This window comes from Carcharodon carcharias, chromosome 16, assembly GCF_017639515.1.
Source record: "Carcharodon carcharias isolate sCarCar2 chromosome 16, sCarCar2.pri, whole genome shotgun sequence".
NCBI lineage: Eukaryota > Metazoa > Chordata > Chondrichthyes > Lamniformes > Lamnidae > Carcharodon > Carcharodon carcharias.
In genome coordinates, this window is record NC_054482.1 from 38646736 (window position 1) to 38660838 (window position 14103).

Below are 14103 nucleotides of genomic sequence, written 5' to 3' on the forward strand. Positions count from 1 at the left end.
TTCCGGGGGAGGATGTGGTTTCTGGCGGAGGGTGTGTTTTCTGGGGGAGGGTGTTGTTTCTGGGTGAGGGTATGTTTTCTGGGGGAGTGTGTGGTTTCTGGGGGTGGGTGTGGTTTCTGGGGGAGGGTGTTGTTCCTGGGGAGGGTATAGTTTCTGGGTGAGGGTGTGTTTTCTGGGGGTGGGTGTGGTTTCCAGGGGTGGGTGTGTTTTCTGGGGGAGGGTGTGGTTTCTGGGGGTGGGTGAGGTTTCTGGGGGAGGGTGTGGTTTCAGGGGGAGTGTGTGGTTTCTAGGGGAGGGTGTGGTTTCTGGGGGAGGGTGAGGTTTCCAGGGGAGGCTGTGGTTTCTGGGGGAGGGTGTGGTTTCTGGGGGATGGTGTGGTTTCTAGGGGTGGGTGTGTTTTCTGGGGGCGGGTGTAGGTTCAGGGGGTGGGTTTGTTTTCTGGGGGAGGGTGTGGTTTCTGAGGGTGGGTGTGTTTTCTGGGGGAGGGTGTGGTTTCTGGGGGTGGGTGTGATTTCAGCAGGAGGGTGTGGTTTCTTGGTGAGGGTAAGGTTTCTGGGGGCAGGTTGTGTTTTCTGGGGGAGAGTGGTTTCTGGAGGAGGGTGTGATTTCTGGAGGTGGGAGTTTTTCGGGGGGTGGGTGTGGTTTCTGAGGGAGGGAATTGTTTCTGGTGAGGGTGTTGTATATGGGGAGGGTGATGTTTCTGGGGGAGGGTGTTGTGTCTGGGTGAGGTTGTCTTTTCTGGGGGAGGGTGTTGTTCCTGGGGAGGGTATAGTTTCTGGGGGTAGGTGTTTTTTGGGGGGTGGGTGTGGTTTCTGGGGAGGGTGTGGTTTCAGGGGGACGTGTGGTTTCTGGGGGTGGGTGTGGTTTCTGGGGAAGGGCATTGTTTCTGGGTGAGGGTATGTTTTCTGGGGGAGTGTGTGGTTTCTGGGGGTGGGTGTGGTTTCTGGGGAAGGGTGTTGTTCCTGGGGAGGGTATAGTTTCTGGGGGTGGGTGTGGTTTCTGGGGGTGGGTGTGGTTTCTTGGGGAGGATGTGGTTTCTGGGGGAGGGTGTGGTTTCTGGGGTTGGGGGTGGTTTCTGGGGTTGGGGGTGGTTTCTGGGGGAGGGTGCTATTTCTGGGGGAGAGTGTGGCTTTTTGGGGAGGGTGTGGTTTCAGGGGGACGGTGTGGTTTCTGGGGGAACTTGTGGTTTCTGGGGTGGGTGTGGTTTCAGGGGGAGGGTGTGGTTTCTGTGGGAAGGTGTGGTTTCTGGGTGTGGGTAAGGTTTCTGGGGGAGAGTGTTGTTTTTGGAGGAGGGTGTGATTTCTGGGGGAGGGTGTGTTTCTTGGTGAGGGTGTGGTTTCTGGGGGAGGGTGGTTTCTGGGGGTGGGTGTTGTTTCTGGGGAGGGTATGGTTTCTGGGGTGGGTGTGCTTTCTGGGGGAGGGTGTGGTTTGTTGGGGAGGGTAAGGTTTCTGGGGACGGTGTGGTTTCTCGGGGAGAGTGCTGTTTCTGGGGGCAGGTTATCGTTTCTGGGGGAGGGTGTGGTTTCTGGGGGAGGGTGGGGTTTCTGGGGGAGGGTGTGGTTTCTGGGGGAGGGAGTGGTTTCTGGGGGTGGGTGTGATTTCAGCAGGAGGGTGTGGTTTCTTGGTGAGGGTAAGGTTTCTGGGGGCAGGTTGTGTTTTCTGGGGGAGAGTGGTTTCTGGAGGAGGGTGTGATTTCTGGAGGTGGGAGTTTTTCGGGGGGTGGGTGTGGTTTCTGAGGGAGGGAATTGTTTCTGGTGAGGGTGTTGTATATGGGGAGGGTGAGGTTTCTGGGGGAGGGTGTTGTGTCTGGGTGAGGGTGTCTTTCCTGGGGGAGGGTGTTGTTCCTGGGGAGGGTATAGTTTCTGGGGGTAGGTGTTTTTTGGGTGGTGGGTGTGGTTTCTGGGGAGGGTGTGGTTTCAGGGGGACGTGTGGTTTCTGGGGGTGGGTGTGGTTTCTGGGGAAGGGCATTGTTTCTGGGTGAGGGTATGTTTTCTGGGGGAGTGTGTGGTTTCTGGGGGTGGGTGTGGTTTCTGGGGAAGGGTGTTGTTCCTGGGGAGGGTATAGTTTCTGGGGGTGGGTGTGGTTTCTGGGGGTGGGTGTGGTTTCTTGGGGAGGATGTGGTTTCTGGGGGAGGGTGTGGTTTCTGGGGTTGGGGGTGGTTTCTGGGGTTGGGGGTGGTTTCTGGGGGGGGTGCTATTTCTGGGGGAGAGTGTGGCTTTTTGGGGAGGGTGTGGTTTCAGGGGGACGGTGTGGTTTCTGGGGGAACTTGTGGTTTCTGGGGTGGGTGTGGTTTCAGGGGGAGGGTGTGGTTTCTGTGGGAAGGTGTGGTTTCTGGGTGAGGGTGTGGTTTCTGGTGGCAGGGTGTTGTTTCTGGGTGTGGGTAAGGTTTCTGGGGGAGAGTGTTGTTTCTGGAGGAAGATGTGATTTCTGGGGGAGAGTGTGGTTTCTTGGTGGGGGTGTGGTTTCTGGGGGAGGGTGCTTTCTGGGGGTGGGTGTGGTTTCTGGGGGAGAGTGTGGTTTCTGTGGGTGGGAGTGGTTTCTGGGGGTTGGTGTGGTTTCTGGGGGAGGGTGTTGTTTCTGGGTGAGTGTGTATTTTCTGGGGGAGAATGTGCTTTCTGGGGGAGGGTTTAGTTTCTGGGGGTTGGTGTGGTTTCTGGGTGAAGGTCTTTTTTCTGGGGGAGGGTGTGGTTTCTGGGGGAGGATGTAGTTTCTGGGGGTGTGTGTGTTTTCTGGGTGGAGGGTGTGTTTTCTGGGGGAGGGTGTGGTTTCTTGGGGTGGATGTGTTTTCCGGGGAGTAGGGTGTGCTTACTGGGGGATGTGTGGTTTCTGGGGGTCGGTGTGTTTTCTGAGGGGGTGGGTGTGTTTTCTGGTGGAGGGTGTGGTTTCTGGGGTGGGGTGCTTACTGGGGGAGGGTATGTTTTCTGGGGGAGGGTGTGTTTTCTGGGGGAAGGTGTGTTTTCTGGGGGAGGGTGTGGTTTCGGTGGGTAGCGGGTGTTCTCTTGGGAAAGGTTTGGCTTCCGGAGGCAGGGGGTGATTTCTGGGGGAGGGTGTGGTTTCTAAGGGAGGGTGAGGTTTCTGGGGGAAGGCAAGGTTTTTTGGGGAGGGGCTGGTTTCTGGGGGAGGGTGGTTTCTGTGGGTGGGTGTGGTTTCTGGGGGTGGGAGTGGTTCCTGGGGGAGGGTGTGGTTTTTGGCGGTGGGTTATGTTTCTGGGGTTTGGTGTGGTTTCTGGGGGAGGGTGTTGTTTCTGGGTGAGTGTATATTTTCTGGGGGAGGATGTGGTTTCTGGGGCAGGGTAAAGTTTCTGGGGGTGGGTGTGGTTTCTGGGTGAAGGTCTTTTTTCTGGGGGAGGATGTGGTTTCTGGGGGAGGGTTATGTTTCTGGGGGTGTGTGTGTTTTCTGGGGGGAGGGTGTGTTTTCTGGGGGAGGGTGTGCTTACTGGGGGATGGTGTGGTTTCTGGGGATCGGTGTGTTTTCTGGGGGGTGGGTGTGTTTTCTGGTGGAGGGTGTGGTTTCTGGGCTGGGGTGCTTAATGGGGGAGGGTGTGTTTTCTGGGGGAGGGTATGTTTTCTGGGGGAAGGTGTGTTTTCTGGGGGAGGGTGTGGTTTCGGTGGGTAGCGGGTGTTCTCTTGGGAAAGGTGTGTCTTCCGCAGGCAGGAGGTGATTTCTGGGGGAGGGTGTGGTTTCTAAGGGAGGGTGAGGTTTCTGGGGGAAGGCATGCTTTCTGGGGGAGGGGCTGGTTTCTGGGGGAGGGGGAGTTTTCTGGCAGATGGGGAGGTTTCTTGGGGAGGGGGGTGTTTCTGGGGAATGGGGAGGTTTCTGGGGGAGGGGCAGGTTTCTGGTGGAGCGTGTGGTTTCTAGGGTAGGGTGAGGATTCTGGGGGAGTGTGTGGTTTCTCGGGAAGTGTGTGGTTTCTCGGGAAGGGTTTGGTTTCTGGGGGAGTGTGAGGTTTCGGGGGGAGGGGAGGATTCTGGGGGAGGGGAGGATTCTGGGGGGAGGATGAGGTTTCGGGGGCAGGTTGTGTTTTCTGGGGGAGTATGTGGTTTCTTGGTGAGGGTAATGTTTCTGGGGGCAGGTTGTGGTTTCTGGGAGAGGGTGAGGTTTCTTGGTGAGGGTAAGGTTTCTGGGGGAGGATATGTTGTCTGGAGGGTGGGGGTGGTTTCTGGGTGCAGATTGTGTTTTCTGTGGGAGAGTGGTTTCTGGGGGAGGGTGTAGTTTCTGGAGGTGCCTATGGTTTATGGGGGAGCAAGTGGTTTCTGGGGGGAGTATGAGGTTTCAGGGGGCAGTTTTTGTTTTCTGTGGGAGAGTGTGGTTTCAGGAGGAGGGTGAAATTTCTGGTGGAAGGTGTGGATTCTTGGGGCAAGTTGTGGGTTCTGGGGGAAGGTGTAGTTTCTGGGGGAGGCTGTGGTTTCTGGGGGGTTGTGGTTTCTGGGGGAGGATGTGGTTTCTGGGGTTGGATGTGGTTTCTTGGGGAGGGTGTGGTTTCTGGGGGTGGGTGTGGTTTCTGGGGGTGGGTGTGGTTTCTTGGGGAGGGTGTGGTTTCTGGGGGAGGGTGTGGTTTCTGTGGGTGGGGGTGGTTTCTGGGGGTGGGTGTGGTTTCTTGGGGAGGGTGTGGTTTCTGGGGGAGGGTGTGGTTTCTTGGGTTGGGGATGGTTTCTGCGGGAGGGTGCTGTTTCTGGGGGAGAGTGTGGCTTTTGGGGCAGTGTGTGGTTTCAGGGGGAAGATGTGGTTTCTGCTGGAGGGTGTGGTTTCAGGGGGAGGGTGTGGTTTCTGGGGGTAGGTGTTGTTTCTGCGGGTGAGTTTGGTTTCAGTGGGAGGCTGTGGTTTCTGGGGGAAGGTGTTGTATCTGGGGGAGGGTGTGGTCTCTGGGGTAGGGTGTGGTTTCTTGAGGAGGGTGTGGTTTCTGGGTGAGGGTGTGGTTTCTGGGGGCAGTTTGTGTTTTCTGAGCGAGGGTGTGGTTTCTGGGGGCAGGGTGTTGTTTCTGGGTGAGGGTAAGGTTTCTGAGGGAGAGTGTGGTTTCTGGAGGAGGGTGTGATTTCTGGGGGAGGGTGTGGTTTCTTTGTGAGGGTGTGGTTTCTGGGGGAGGGTGGTTTTCTGGGGGTGGGTTGTAGTTTCTTGGGGAGGGTGTGGTTTCTGGGGGAGGGTGTGGTTTTGTGGGGTTGGTGTGGTTTCTGGGGGAGGGTGTGGATTCTGGAGGAGGTGTGGTTTCTTGGGTTGGGTGTAGTTTCTGGAGGTGGGTGTGGTTTCTGGTGGAGGTGTGGTTTCTGGGGGAGTGTGTGGTATCTCGGGGCAGGTTGTAGTTTCTGGGGGAGGGTGTGGTTTCGTGTTGTGGGTGCGTTTTCTGGGGGAGGGTGTGGGTTCTGGAGGATGTGTGGTTTCTGGGGGAGGGTGTAGTTTCTGGGGGCAGGTTATGGTTTCTGGGGGAGGTTGTGGTTTCTGGGAGAGTGTGTGGTATCTGGGGGCTGGTTGTTGTTTCTGGGGGAGGGTGTGGTTTCGGGGGTTGGGTGTAGTTTCTGGGGGCAGGTTGTGGTTACTGGGGGTGGGTGTGGTTTCTGGGTGATGGTGTGGTTTACAAGGGGTGTGAGGTTTCTGGGGGAGTGTGTGGTTTATTGGGGAGGGTGTGGTTTCCAGGGGATGGTGTGGTTTATAGGGGGGGTGGTGAGGTTTCTGGGGGAGGGTGTGATTTCTGGGGAAGGGTTTGGTTTCTGGGGGTGGCTGTGGTTTCTGGGGGAGGGTGTGGTTTCTGGGGGAGGGTGTAGTGTCTGGGGCAGGGTTTGGTTTCTGGGGGAGGGTGTTGTTTCTGCGGAGGGTGTGGTTTCTGCAGGTGGGTGTGATTTCTTGGTGAGGGTAAGGTTTCTGAAGTGGGTGTGGTTTCTGGGGCAGGGTGTTGTTTCTTGGTGAGAGTGTGGTTTCTGGGGCAGGGTGTAGTTTCTGGGGGTGGGTGTGGTTTCTGCGGTAGGGAGTGGTTTCTGGGGGAGGGTGTGGTTTCTGGGAGAGGGTGTGGTTTCTGGGAGCAGGTTGTGTTTTTTGGGGGTGGGTGTGGTTTCTGGGGGTCGGTGTTGTTTCTGCGGGAGGGTGTGGTTTCAGGGGGATGGTGTGAATTCTGGGGGTTGGGGTGGTTTCTGGAGTTGGGAGTGGTTTCTGGGGGAGGGCGTGCTTTCTGGGGGACGGTGTAATGTCTGCAGGAGAGTGTCTTTTCTGGGGGTAGGTTGCGATTTCTGGGGGAGGGATGATTTCTGGGGGTGGCTGTGTTTTCTGGGGGAGGGTGTGGTTTCTGGCGGAGGGTGTAGTGTCTTGGGGAGGGTTTGGTTTCTGGGGAAGGGTGTGGTTTCTGGGGGTGTGTGTGGTTTCTGTGGAAGGGTGTGGTTTCTGGGTGTGTGTGTGGTTTCTGTGGAAGGGTGTGGTTTCTGGGTGTGTGTGTGGTTTCTGTGGAAGGGTGTGGTTTCTGGGTGTGTGTGTGGTTTCTGTGGAAGGGTGTGGTTTCTGGGTGTGTGTGTGGTTTCTGTGGAAGGGTGTGGTTTCTGGGTGTGTGTGTGGTTTCTGGGGCGGATGGGGATTTCTGGCGGAGAGTATGGTTTCTGGGGGCACGTTGTGGTTTCTGGGGGTGGGTGTGTTTTCTGTGTGAGGGTGTGTTTTCTGGGTGAGGGTGTTGTTTCTGGGAGCAGGTTGTGTTTTCTGGGGGAGGGTGTGGTTTCTGGGGGAGGGTATTGTTTCTGGGGGAGGATGTGGTTTCTGGGGGAGGGTTTTGTTTCTGGTGGAGGGTGTGGTTTCTGGGGCAGGGTGTTGTTTCTTGGCGAGGGTGTGGCTTCTGGGGAAGGGTGTAGTTTCTAGGGGTGGGTGTGGTTTCTGCGGTAGGGAGTGTTTTCTAGGGGAGGGTATGGTTTCTTGTGGAAGGTTGTGGTTTCTGGGGGAGGGTGTGGTTTCTGGGAGCAGGTTGTGGTTTCTGGGGGAGGGTGTGGTTTCTGGGGGTCGGTGTGGTTTCTGCAGGAGGGTGTGGTTTCTGTGGGCAGGTGTGGTTTCTGTGGGCGGGTGTGCTTTCTGGGGGTCGGTGTGGTTTCTGCAGGAGGGTGTGGTTTCTGTGGGCGGGTGTGGTTTCTGTGGGCGGGTGTGCTTTCTGAGGGTCGGTGTGGTTTCTGCGGAAGGGTGTGGTTTCTGGGGGACGGTATGGTTCGGGGGCAGGTTGTGTTTTCAGGGGGTGGTTTCTGGAGGAGGGTTGTGTTTTCTGGTGGAGGGTGAGGTTTCTGTGGGCGGGTGTGGTTTCTGTGGGCGGGTGTGGTTTCGGGGAGTTGGTGTGGTTTCGGGGGAGGGTGTGGTTTCTGTGGGCGGGTGTGGTTTCGGGGGGTCGGTGTGGTTTCAGGGGGAGGGTGTGGTTTCTGGGGGAGGGTGTGGTTTCTTGGGGCATGTTGTGTTTTCTGGGGGATGGTGTGGTTTCTGAGGGAGAGAGAGGATTCTGGGGGAGGGTATGGTTTCTCGGGGAGGGTGTGGTTTCTCAGTAAGGTTTTGGTTTCTGAGGAGGTGGAGCTTTCTGCGGGAGGGGAAGATTTCTGGGGGAGGGTATGGTTTCTGGGGGAGAGTGTGGTTTCTGGGGGAGGGTGTGGTTTCTGGGGGAGGGTGTGGTTTCTGGGGTAGGGAGTGGTTTCTGGGTGTGGGTGTGGTTTCTGGTGGAGGGTGTTGTTTCTGGGTGAGGGTGTGTTTTCTGGGGGCGGGTGTGGTTTCCAGGGGTGGTTGTGTTTTCCGGGGGAGGATGTGGTTTCTGGGGGAGGGTGTGTTTTCTGTGGGAGGGTGTTGTTTCTTGGTGAAGGTAAGGTTTCTGGGGGCAGGTTGTGTTTCCTGGGGGAGAGTGGTTTCTGGAGGAGGGTGTAGTTTCTGGGGGAAGGTGTGGTTTCTGGGGGAGGGGGAGATTTCTGGGGGTGGGTGTGGGTTCGTGGGGCAGGCTGTGGTTTCTGAGGGTGTGTGTGGTTTCTGGGGGTGGGTGTGGTTTCTGGGGGAGGGTGTTGTTTCTGGGGGAGAGTGTTGTTTCTGGGGAGGGTATGGTTTCTGGGGGTGGGTGTGCTTTCTGGGGGAGGGTGTGGTTTGTTGGGGAGGGTAAGGTTTCTGGGGACGGTGTGGTTTCTGGGGGAGAGTGCTGTTTCTGGGGGCAGGTTATCGTTTCTGGGGGAGGGTGTGGTTTCTGGGGGAGGGTGGGGTTTCTGGGGGAGGGTGTGTTTTCTGCGGGAGGGTGTTGTTTCTTGGTGAAGGTAAGGTTTCTGGGGGCAGGTTGTGTTTCCTGGGGGAGGGGGAGATTTCTGGGGGAAGGGTGTGGGTTCTTGGGGCAGGCTGTGGTTTCTGAGGCAGTGTGTGGTTTCTGGGGGTGGGTGTGGTTTCTGGGGGAGGGTGTTGTTTCTGGGGACGGTGTGGATTCTGGGGGAGAGTGCTGTTTCTGGGGGCAGGTTATCGTTTCTGGGGGAGGGTGTGGTTTCTGGGGGAGGGTGTGGTTTCTCGGGGAGGGTGTTGTTTCTGGGGAGGGTATGGTTTCTGGGGGTGGGTGTGCTTTCTGGGGGAGGGTGTGGTTTGTTGGGGAGGGTAAGGTTTCTGGGGACGGTGTGGATTCTGTGGGAGAGTGCTGTTTCTGGGGGCAGGTTATCGTTTCTGGGGGAGGGAGTGGTTCCTAAGGGAGGGTGTGGTTTCTGGGGGCATGTTGTGGTTTCTGGGGGACGGTGTGTTTTTTGGGGGAGCGTGTTGTTTCTGGGCGAGTGTGTGGTTTCTGGGGGAGTGGGAGGATTCTGGGGGAGGGTATGGTTTCTTGGGGAGGGTGTGGTTTCTCGGTAAGGGTTTGGTTTCTGGGGAGGGGGAGGTTTCTGGGGGAGAGGTAGGTTTCTGGGGGAGGGTGCGTTTTCTGGGGGAGGGTGAGAATTCTGGGGAAGGGTGTGGTTTCTCACTGAGGGTGTGGTTTCTCGGGAAGTGTTTGGTTTCTGTGGGAGGGGGAGATTTCTTGGCGAGGGTATGGTTTCTTGGGGCAACTTGCGGTTTCTTGGGGAGGGTGTAGTTTCTGGGGGAGTGTGTGGTTTCTGGGGGATGGTGTGGTTTCTGGGGGTGGGAATGGTTCCTGGGGGAGGGTATGGTTTTTGGCTGTGGGTTTTGTTTCTGTGGGTGGGTGTGGTTTCTGGGGGAGGGTGTTGTTTCTGGGTGAGTGTGTATTTTCTGGGGGAGGATGTGGTTTCTGGGGGAGGGTGTAGTTTCTGGGGGTGGGTGTGGTTTCTGGGTGAAGGTCTATTTTCTGGGGGAGGGTGTGGTTTCTTGGGGAGGGTGTACTTTCTGGGGGGGAGGATGTGTTTTCTGGAGGAGGGTGTGGTATCTTGGGGTGGATGTGTTTTCTGGGGGGGAGGGTGTGCTTACTGGGGGAGGGTGTGGTTTCTGGGGTGGGGTGCTTACTGGGGGAGGGTGTGTTTTCTGGAGGAAGGTGTGTTTTCTGGGGGAAGGTGTGGTTTCGTTGGCTAGCGGGTGTTCTCTTGGGAAAGGTGTGGCTTCCGGAGGCAGGGGGTGATTACTGGGGGAGGGTGTGGTTTCTAAGTGAGGGTAAGGTTTCTGGGGGAAGGCATGCTTTCTGGGGGAGGGGCTGGTTTCTGGGGCAGTGGGGGTTTTCCGGGGGATGGGGAGATTTCTGGGAGAGGGGAAGGTTTCTGTGGGAGGGTGTGGTTTCTGGGGGAGGGGGAGATCTCTGAGGGATGGGGAGGTTTCTGGGGGAGGGGCAGGTTTCTGGTGGAGGTTGTGGTTTCTAGGGTAGGGTGATATTCTGGTGGAGTGTGTGGTGTCTCGGGAAATGTATGGTTTCTCGGGAAGGGTTTGGTTTCTGGGGGAGTGTGAGGTTTCTAGGGGAGGGGAGGATTCTGAGGGAGGGGAGGATTCTGTGGGGAGGATGAGGTTTCAGGGGGCAGGTTGTGTTTTCTGGGGGAGTATGTGGTTTCTTGGTGAGGGAAATGTTTCTGGGGGCAGGTTGTGGTTTCTGGGGGAGGGAGAGGTTTCTTGGTGAGGGTAAGGTTTCTGGGGGAGGATATGTTGTCTGGGGGGTGGGTGTGGTTTCTGGGTGCAGGTTGTGTTTTCTGTGGGAGAGTGGTTTCTGGGGGAGGGTGTAGTTTCTGGGGGTGCCTACGGTTTATGGGGAGCGAGTGGTTTCTTGGGGGAGGATGAGGTTTCAGGGGGCAGTTTGTGTTTTCTGTGGGAGAGTGTGGTTTCAGGGGGAGGGTGAAATTTCTGGGGGAGTGTGTGGATTCTTGGGGCAGTTTGTGGGTTCTGGGGGAAGGTGTGGTTTCTGGGGGAGGCGGTGGTTTCTGAGGTGGTTGTGGTTTCTGGGAGAGGATGTGGTTTCTGGGGTTGGGTGTGGTTTCTTGGGGAGGGTGTGGTTTCTGGGGGTGGGTGTGGTTTCTGGGGTTGGGTGTGGTTTCTTGGGGTGGGTGTGGTTTCTGGGGGTGGGTGTGGTTTCTGGGGGTGGGGGTGGTTTCTGGGGGTGGGTGTGGTTTCTTGGGGAGGGTGTGGTTTCTGGGGGGGTGTGGTTTCTGGTGTTGGGGGTGGTTTCTGGGGGAGGGTGCTGTTTCTGGGGGAGAGTGTGGCTTTTGGGGGAGGGTGTGGTTTCAGGGGGAAGATGTAGTTTCTGGGCGAGGGTGTGGTTTCAGGGGGACGGTGTGGTTTCTGGGGGAAGGTGTGCTTTCTGGGGGAGGGTGTGGTTTCAGGGGGAGGGTGTGGTTTCTGTGGGAAGATGTGGTTTCTGGGGGAGGGTGTGGTTTCTGGGGTAGGGTGTGGTTTCTGGCTCAGGGTGTGGTTTCTGGGGGCAGGGTGTTGTTTCTGGGTGTGGGTAAGATTTCTGGGGGAGAGTGTGGTTTCTGGAGGAGGGTGTGATTTCTGGGGGAATGTGTGGTTTCTTGGTGAGGGTGTGGTTTCTGGGGGAGGGTGGCTTCTGGGGGTGGGTGTGGATTCTGGGGGAGAGTGTGGTTTCAGGGGGAGAGTGTGGTTTCAGGGGGAGAGTGTGGTTTCTGTGGGTGGGTGTGGTTTCTGGGTGTTGGTGTGGTTTCTGGGGTAGGGTGTTGTTTCTGGGTGAGTGTGTATTTTCCGGGGGAGAATGTGGTTTCTGGGGGAGGGTGTAGTTTCTGGGGGTTGGTGTGGTTTCTGGGTGAAGGTCTTTTTTCTGGGGGAGGGTGTGGTTTCTGGGGGAGGGTGTAGTTTCTGGGGGTGTGTGTGTTTTCTGGGGGGAGGGTGTGTTTTCTGGGGGAGGGTGTGGTTTCTTGGGGTGGATGTGTTTTCTGGGGGGTACGGTGTGCTTACTGGGGGATGGTGTGGTTTCTGGGGGTCGGTGTGTTTTCTGGGGGATTGGGTGTGTTTTTTAGTGGAGGGTGTGGTTTCTGGGGTGGGGTGCTTACTGGGGTAGGGTGGGTTTTCTGGGGGAGGGTATGTTTTCTGGGGGAAGGTGTGTTTTCTGGGGGAGGGTGTGGTTTCGGTGGGTAGCGGGTGTTCTCTTGGGAAAGGTGTGGCTTCCGGAGGCAGGGGGTGATTTCTGGGGGAGGGTGTGGTTTCTAAGGGAGGGTGAGGTTTCTGGGGGAAGGCATGCTTTCTGGGGGAGGGGCTGGTTTCTGGGGGAGGGTGGTTTCTGTGGGTGGGTGTGGTTTCTGGGGGTGGGAGTGGTTCCTGGGGGAGGGTGTGGTTTTTGGCGGTGGGTTATGTTTCTGGGGTTTGGTGTGGTTTCTGGGGGAGGGTGTTGTTTCTGGGTGAGTGTATATTTTCTGGGGGAGGATGTGGTTTCTGGGGCAGGGTGTAGTTTCTGGGGGTGGGTGTGGTTTCTGGGTGAAGGTCTTTTTTCTGGGGGAGGGTGTGGTTTCTGGGGGAGGGTGTAGTTTCTGGGGGTGTGTGTGTTTTCTGGGGGGAGGGTGTGTTTTCTGGGGGAGGGTGTGGTTTCGGTGGGTAGCGGGTGTTCTCTTGGGAAAGGTGTGGCTTCTGCAGGCAGGAGGTGATTTCTGGGGGAGGGTGTGGTTTCTAAGGGAGGGTGAGGTTTCTGGGAGAAGGCATGCTTTCTGGGGGAGGGGCTGGTTTCTGGGGGAGGGGAAGTTTTCTGGCAGATGGGGAGGTTTCTTGGGGAGGGGGGGGTTTCTGGAGGATGGGGAGGTTTCTGGGGGAGCGGGTGTTTCTCTGGGAGGGTGTGGTTTCTGGGGGAGGGGGACATCTCTGGGGAATGGGGAGGGGCAGGTTTCTGGGGGAGGGTGTGGTCTCTAGTGTAGGGTGAGGATTCTGGGGGAGTGTGTAGTTTCTCGGGAAGTGTGTGGTTTCTCGGGAAGGGTTTGGTTTCTGGGGGAGTGTGAGGTTTCTAGGGGATGGGAGGATTCTGGGGGAGGGGAGGATTCTGGGGGGAGGATGAGGTTTCAGGGGGCAGGTTGTGTTTTCTGGGGGAGGGTGAGGTTTCTTGGTGAAGGTAAGGTTTCTGGGGGAGGATATGTTGTCTGGGGGGAGGGTGTGGTTTCTGGGGGCAGGTTGTTGTTTCTGGGTGTGGGTAAGATTTCTGGGGGAGAGTGTGGTTTCTGGAGGAGGGTGTGATTTCTGGGGGAGGGTTTGGTTTCTTGGTGAGGGTGTGGTTTCTGGGGGAGGGTGGCTTCTGGGGGTGGGTGTGGTTTCTGGGGGAGAGTGTGGTTTCTGGGGGAGAGTGTGGTTTCAGGGGGAGAGTGTGGTTTCTGTGGGTGGGTGTGGTTTCTGGGGGTGGGTGTGGTTTCTGGGGGTTGGTGTGGTTTCTGGGGGAGGGTGTTGTTTCTGGGTGAGGGTGTATTTTCTGGTGGAGGATGTGGTTTCTGGGGGAGGGTGTAGTTTCTGGGGGTTGGTGTGGTTTCTGGGTGAAGGTCTTTTTTCTGGGGGAGGGTGTGCTTACTGGGGGATGGTGTGGTTTCTGGGGGTCGGTGTGTTTTCTGGGGGAGTGGGTGTGTTTTTTGGTGGAGGGTGTGGTTTCTGGGGGCAGGTTGTGTTTTCTGTGGGAGAGTGGTTTCTGGGGGAGGGTGTAGTTTCTAGAGGTGCCTATGGTTTATGAGGGAGCGAGTGGTTTCTGGGGGGAGGATGAGGTTTCAGGGGGCAGTTTGTGTTTTCTTTGGGAGAGTGTGGTTTCAGGAGGAGGGTGAAATTTCTGGTGGAGGGTGTGGATTCTTGGCGCAGGTTGTGGGTTCCGGGGGAAGGTGTGGTTTCTGGGGGAGGCTGTGGTTCCTGGGGTGGTTGTGGTTTCTGGGGGAGGATGTGGTTTCTGGGGTTGGGTGTGGTTTCTTGGGGAGGGTATGGTTTCTGGGGGTGGGTGTGGTTTTTGGGGGTGGGTGTTGTTTCTTAGGGAGGGTGTGGTTTCTGGGGGAGGGTGTGGTTTCTGGGGGTGGGGGTGGTTTCTGGGGGTGAGTCTGGTTTCTTGGGGAGGGTGTGGTTCCTGGGGGAGGGTGTGGTTTTTGGCGGTGGGTTATGTTTCTGGGGTTTGGTATGGTTTCTGGGGGAGGGTGTTGTTTCTGGGTGAGTGTATATTTTCTGGGGGAGGATGTGGTTTCTGGGGCAGGGTGTAGTTTCTGGGGGTGGGTGTGGTTTCTGGGTGAAGGTCTTTTTTCTGGGGGATGGTGTGGTTTCTTGAGGTGGATGTGTTTTCTGGGGGGGAGGGTGTGCTTACTGGGGGATGGTGTGGTTTCTGGGGGCCGGTGTGTTTTCTGGGAGGGTGGGTGTGTTTTCTGGTGGAGGATGTGGTTTCCGGGGTGGGGTGCTTAATGAGGGAGGGTGTGTTTTCTGGGGGAGGCTGTGTTTTCTGGGGGAAGATTTGTTTTCTGGTGGAGGGTGTGGTTTCGGTGGGTAGCGGGTGTTCTCTTGGGAAAGGTGTGGCTTCCGCAGGCAGGAGGTGATTTCTGGGGGAGGGTGTGGTTTCTAAGGGAGGGTGAGGTTTCTGGGGGAAGGCATGCTTTCTGGGGGAGGGGCTGGTTTCTGGGGGAGGGGGAGTTTTCTGGAAGATGGGGAGGTTTCTTGGGGGGGGGGGTTCTGGGGGATGGGGAGGTTTCTGGGGGAGCGGGTGTTTCTGTGGGAGGGTGTGGTTTCTGGGGGAGGGGGACATCTCTGGGGAATGGGGAGGGGCAGGTTTCT